Raw genomic sequence first — 6372 nt, forward strand, 5'->3', positions numbered from 1 at the left:
TGGTACAACAAAGTGTACAGTTTGGGAGGACTGCCAAGCGAGGATCCCAATGCCCATATAGCCAACTTTTTTGAGATATGCGACACTTTCAAGATAAATGGAACTACTGATGATGCCATCCGACTGAAGTTATTTCTATTTTCTTTAAGAGATAGAGCAAAGAGATGGCTGCAGTCCCTTCCACCGCACACTATTACAACCTGGAAATCTTTGGCTGAAAAATTTCTTTACAAGTACTTCCCTCCAGCTAAAACTGCTAAATTGAGAAATGACATTTCTTCTTTTATGCAGATGGATGACGAGAGCATGTACGACTCCTGGGAGAGGTATAAGGACTTGTTGAGATGCTGTGCACACCACAGTCTACCAGTATGGATGTAGGTTCAGACCTTTTAAAGCGGTTTAAACCTTGCTACGAGGCAAATGGTGGACGCTGCAGCAGGTGGAGCTTTGAACAGCAAGACGCCGGAGCAGGCGCAGAACCTGATGGAGGAGATGGCCATGAACAATTATCAGTGGCAATCCTCTAGGAGTCGGCCGGTCAAACAAGGAATGGTCAACCAGTTAGACTCCATAGTAGCCTTGGCAGCTCAAGTGGAGCTTCTGACTAAGAAAATAGACCAGCTTCAGATGCCATTTCAAGCAGCCCAAATAAGCTGCGAGTTTTGCAGTGGCCCGCATTACGGTGCAAACTGTAATGCATGAGTGTATGTTTGCTAGTTCTCTACTTCATCTAATGTTTCTACTGACCATGAATAGGTTAATTACATGCGGAATGCACCCGGACAACAGAACAACCCTTATAGCAGCATATACAATCCTGGGTGGAGAAATCACCCCAATTTTAATTGGCACAACAATAATGCCCAGGGTCCACCAGGTTTTCAGAGACTACATTAGCAGGCACCACAGCAACAGCAGCAAGCTGGACCATCAGAGCTTTCTCCACCAGCTGGGAAGAAATCTAACTTAGAGGAGCTAATGATGAAGCTCGTCACGTCGACTAAAATGAGGTTCCAGCAGACCGACAGTGCTCTTAAAAATCAGCAAGCATCCATTCAGAACTTGGAAAATCAGATTGGGCAGATTTCTAATATGTTGTCCGAAAGGCAACAAGGAGCACTCCCCAAAACCACTGAGTCTAACCCGAGGGAGCATGTGAACGCCATCACTTTTCATTCAGGTAAGTTAGTTTCAGGTCCTTCTAAGCCTATTATTAATGATGCTACTATTGATGTGCAGATCGAGGCGAGCAGTAAGTTTAAGGAACCTGAGAGGCAAAAGTTACAACCGATCCTAGTCAGGGAGTATCAACCCAAGATTCCTTATCCTGCTAGATTGAAGTAAGTAGAAGCACAAGAGCAGTTCAGTAAGCTTTTGGATATTTTAGATAATTGCATATTAACTTGCCTTTTGTTGACGTATTGAAGCAAATGCCGAAGTATGCCAAATTCTTGAAGGACATACTTAGCAACAAAAGCAAGCTGGAAGAGGTAGCATTCATAAAGCTCAATGAAGAGTGCTCAGCAGTGTTTCAGAGCAATTTACTAGAGAAATGTCACGACCCAGGGAGTTTTACTATTCCTTGCACTTTGGCTAACTTGTGTGTTGATGAGGCATTAGCTGATTTAGGCGCTAGCATAAATGTAATGCCCACAAGTATGTTTAATAAGCTAGGTTTAGGGGAAGCAAAACCTACTAGGATGTGTATTCAATTAGCTGATCATTCTGTTAAGCTTCCTAGGGGGATTGTAGAGAATGTGCTAGTCAAGGTAGATAAATTTATATTTCCTATGGAAATTGTGGTTATGGATATGGATAATGAGCATGGTGTGCCTTTGATTTTAGGGAGACCTTTCCTTGCCACAACTAGAGCCAACATAGATGTATTCGAGGGAGAGTTAATGATGAGAACCCATGTAGCACAAGGAATCCTACTTCAACAAAGAATCCTACTTCCACTAAAGATCCTAATCCAGCAAGGAGTCCTGATAATATCAAGAGTTCAAGCGACAAAAGAAATCCTATTTCCACTAGGAATCCTAATCCAATTAGAAGTCCTACCGAGATTCAACTTTGATTAATTGTATTTCATTCATGGATTAAAGCCCAACGTGAAAACATGAAGATCAGATCTGATTTATGTTGAATTCAAGTCCAAACGTAAAGCCCAAGTCCAACGTTGAATATTCAAAGTCAAAGTCCAAGTCAAAATAGGAGTTTTCTTTTAACAAGTCCAAGTCAAAATAGGAGTTTTCTTTTGACTTTTCTTTTACTTCAAGTTTTGTTTATTTAGGAGTCTTGGCCGCATATCCTAGTCATTCTAGGATTAGGATTATGTTGTTTTAAACTCTATAAATAGAGCTATTTAATTCAGCAAAAGCATATCTTTGATTGAATAGAAAACCTTATTTTTGCTTAAAGAGTTTCTTTGAGTGTTCTTGAGATTAAAGCCTATTGTTTAGGTTTTGATTTCACTTCTACCTTAATTTAATTCTATTAACTTGTTAGTTTCTAGGATTAATTAAGTTCATCTCATTATAGTTATTGATCTTACTTCTTTATAAATAGGGATGATAGTTCCGCAAATAACTTTTAGCAAACCTTATAAGTATTGATCTTGGTGTGTAATCTTCTCTTCCATAGAAGGTTTACATCATTTGGTATCAGAGCTAGCTTACAAGGTTTGGTTACGTATCCTATTTGTTATCTTCATTATTCTTCTACTCACATACTCTTTTGTTTTCAGATTTCTCTTCGTCAATTTGTTTGGTTAAAGTCTTCGAGACGTTCTAGATAAATTGGTCTGTGATATCTTTATTTTGTTATTTTGTTTCCTTTAGTTTGCTTGATCAAAGTTTTCGAGACGTTTCAATCAAATTAAGCTCTATGTGCTTTGTTCTTGTTTTGTTACAAAAAAAATAAAATATCAATCCATTAGTTTCTTCTTCTTTGTGATTCGTTTTTCTTATCTAGAGTATTTTCTTTTATTCAAATTATCTTCTTTGCTATTCTTAGAGTCCAATTCATTCGTTCCTTTTGCTTCTTAAGTGTTAAATACATTCTTTACATAAATCAAATTTGTTGTTTTCGTTTAATTTGTTTATCAAAATTAGTTCGTCATTAATTCATCTTATTCTTGTGTGTTTTATTGTGTTTAGAGTTAATCTTGGTCATTAAGTCTAGTCTCGTTTACCTAGTTTGTGTTCTTGTATGTTCTAAATCTGATTCGTGGGTTATTGAGTCGTTACAACTTTGGATGTTAGGTATTTGATTATTTTAGCCTCTATAAGTGCTAAAGAGTAGAGATTGAGTGGTACAAGGCAAATGGTGAGCTCATTAGAGGGTAAAAGCCTAATTGAGTAAAACACGAGAGTAAATGTCTTTACTTTCAGTGTTAAATATGTGCGATTGTGTGTAAGATATGTTTTGTCATGAGGAGTTTGCTAGAGGATGTCGAGATCTTCTTTATTAATCTTATGATAGATTGTGGGGATGAAAGAATGATGATTATTATGAAAAGTGTTTGTAAAATTTTTATAATCCTAAACCTAAGCCAAAGAAGATAGAAAAACAATCACGTCAAGATTTCATTGATGAACTTTCAAAGGATATAAAATCTTTAAGGAGTAGCCTTAAAAATAGTTTTGAAGATTTAATGGGATTGGAGCATCTTGAAGGTAAAGCTGAGTCTAAGGCAGCTTTGGAAACTAATATTGATGATATAGAAAAGGTAAATTGCTCTACTAAAGTCAATGAAGATACAAAAGGCATAATGAATGAAGATGGTGAAAAAGATAAACTTTTAAGCGAAATCCAAAATGAAGAGATCATTATTGAAGATGAAGCAAAAGTTAAGCTGGTGAAGGATGAAAATGTTTTACTTGATGCCATTGAGCCAATTGAACATGTTGATTTTATTGGCATTGAAAGTATTATTTATTCTAAAGTTCCTCTAACAACTTTTGTGAAAGATTTGCAGGTTGATAATGAGTTAGTATTGTTCTTTGAGATTATATGTTTGCTTCTTTCACAATATTCGAGCAAGATTCGAGGACGAATCTTTTCAAAGAAAGAGGGAATGATAAGCACCCATGTAGCACAAGGAATCCTACTTCAATAAAGAATCCTAATTCCACTAAAGATCCTAATCCAACAAGGAGTCTTGATGACATCAAGAGTTCAAGCGACAAAAGGAATCCTATTTCCACTAGGAATCCTAATCCAATTAGGAGTCCTACCGAGATTCAACTTTGATTAATTATATTTCATTCATGGATTAAAGCCCAACGTGAAAACATGAAGATTAGATCGGATTTATGTTGAATTTAAGTCCAAACGTAAAGCCCAAGTCCAAGGTTGAATATTCAAAGTTAAAGTCCAAGTCAAAATAGGAGTTTTCTTTTAACAAGTCCAAGTCAAAATAGGAGTTTTCTTTTGACTTTTCTTTTACTTCAAGTTTTGTTTATTTAGGAGTCTTGGCCGCATATCCTAGTCATTCTAGGATTAGGATTATTTTATTTTAAACTCTATAAATAAAGCTATGTAATTCGGGAAAAGCATATCTTTGATTGAATAGAAAACCTTGTTTTTGCTTAAAGAGTTTCTTTGAGTGTTCTTGAGATTAAAGCTTATTGTTTAGGTTTAGATTTCACTTCTACCTTAATTTAATTCTATTAACTTGTTAGTTTCTAGGATTAATTAAGTTCATCTCATTATAGCTATTGATCTTACTTCTTTATAAATAAGGGTGATAGTTCTGCAAATAACTTTTGGCAAACCTTATAAGTATTGATCTTGGCGTGTAATCTTCTCTTCCATAGAAGATTTACATCAGTTAGAGCTTAAGGTAGGGGATGACTGTGTTACTTTTAGTTTACCCCCATTCGAGAGTCCTCCCGCCAATCATGTTCACGCCATTTGCGCTATTGACGGAAATGGTTTTGCATGTGATAAACCACCACAGGATATACTAATAGATTATGCTCTGCATGCTTCTTTGCATGTTGATATGTGTCGCTCTTTTAAAGAAAACAACTTGCATCAATTTGAAACTTCGCTCTATGATACACCCGAGAAAGGTAGTTGCAAGTTTTTTTATGACAGGTCATCTAGAGAGGATCGGGAGTGGATGACTGGACATCCTAACTCGGCATGGAGAACACCTCCTTGGCCATCTACTGCAACCATTGGACCGCTTCCTTGCGGTTATATGCCTCGGGCCCCAGCTTACAATGCGCCCACCTTCTCAATTTGCCAATGGGGTAGGCATGCTGCTTCAGAGTCCAGCTAAGGAGTCGACCAAAAAGAAGCGCTTTTTGGGAGGTACCCCAAAATTTTAATTTTATACTTTTATTAACATTTTTTGTTTTGTCACTCATTTGTATGCTTGATGGTAGTTAGAACACTTACTTAATAATTAAACATAGTTGTATGAATCTAGGGTTTAACTAATTTAAGTCAGAATTTTGGCAACTAGTGAAGATGGACTTCCCCGTTTGATTTATCTACTTGATTTACGGCCTAAATATATGCATATATGTGTCAAATGCAGGTAGGGTGTTTGGCGACTCAAGATGGCGAAGGAAAGCTCGGAATCCACCTCCTAAATATATGCATATATGTGTCAAATGCAGGTAGGGTGTTTGGCGACTCAAGATGGCGAAGGAAAGCTCGGAATCCACCCTTTCACCATGGTTTCCATGGCCATCACGGGCTACAACACCAGGCCGTGCTCATCAGCATGGCTGGAGTCAAGCCCGTGATGAGAAAACACATGTAGAGTGGGGGATTTCAGCCGTTCACCACGGCTTCCGAAGGCACCACGGGAAGCAACACCACGACCGTGCCCCCACTTGTGCCAAATGGTGCAACATTGAAGCTTTAGGGCTGAGCATGGGCCGAGTCCTGGCCGTGCTGATCAGCACGGCTTTGCCTTCACCCGTGCTTACCCTGTGCCTATAAGAAGGGAGTTTTCAAAAATTTTGCTACCCCCTTTCTAAGCTCCAAGGTGTTGTTTTCTTCCATTTCTCTGATTCTTCTTACCTTTCTCAGCAATTCCAAGTAAGTCTCTTCACTTTTTATTTTTTTTAATTTGTTTTAATTTGGTTTTTCTTTTATGCATATACTTTATTTAGGACATGCTAGTATGTTTTGGTAATTTTACTTTGTTACACTGTTTCTATATGACCTCAGCTAGATTTAATTTATATTAGTTGCTATGTTTGCTGTGAATTCGATTATGAAATGATAAGTGTTGGGTTTGGCAGAAATAAAGTTTGTCTATGGCATTTTATTTTGAACAATTGTTAGCATAAAGTTGCGTTAGTTGGTGCACGATAAAGTAGGCTAGAATGTATTTGTTAATTAGTT

At 37.3% G+C, this 6372-nt stretch overlaps 1 non-coding gene across 1 annotated transcript; it reads right to left on the bottom strand.

Moving 5' to 3' along the window:
* Positions 1-258: 258 nt before the first annotated feature.
* On the bottom strand, positions 259-365 carry LOC112535060. The gene has a single exon (XR_003079264.2). It is a non-coding gene; the product is annotated as a small nucleolar RNA R71 (small nucleolar RNA).
* Between the last annotated feature and the right edge of the window lie 6007 nt (positions 366-6372).

The sequence above is a fragment of the Ricinus communis genome, chromosome 8 (genome assembly GCF_019578655.1).
Source record: "Ricinus communis isolate WT05 ecotype wild-type chromosome 8, ASM1957865v1, whole genome shotgun sequence".
NCBI classification, from domain to species: Eukaryota; Viridiplantae; Streptophyta; class Magnoliopsida; order Malpighiales; family Euphorbiaceae; genus Ricinus; species Ricinus communis.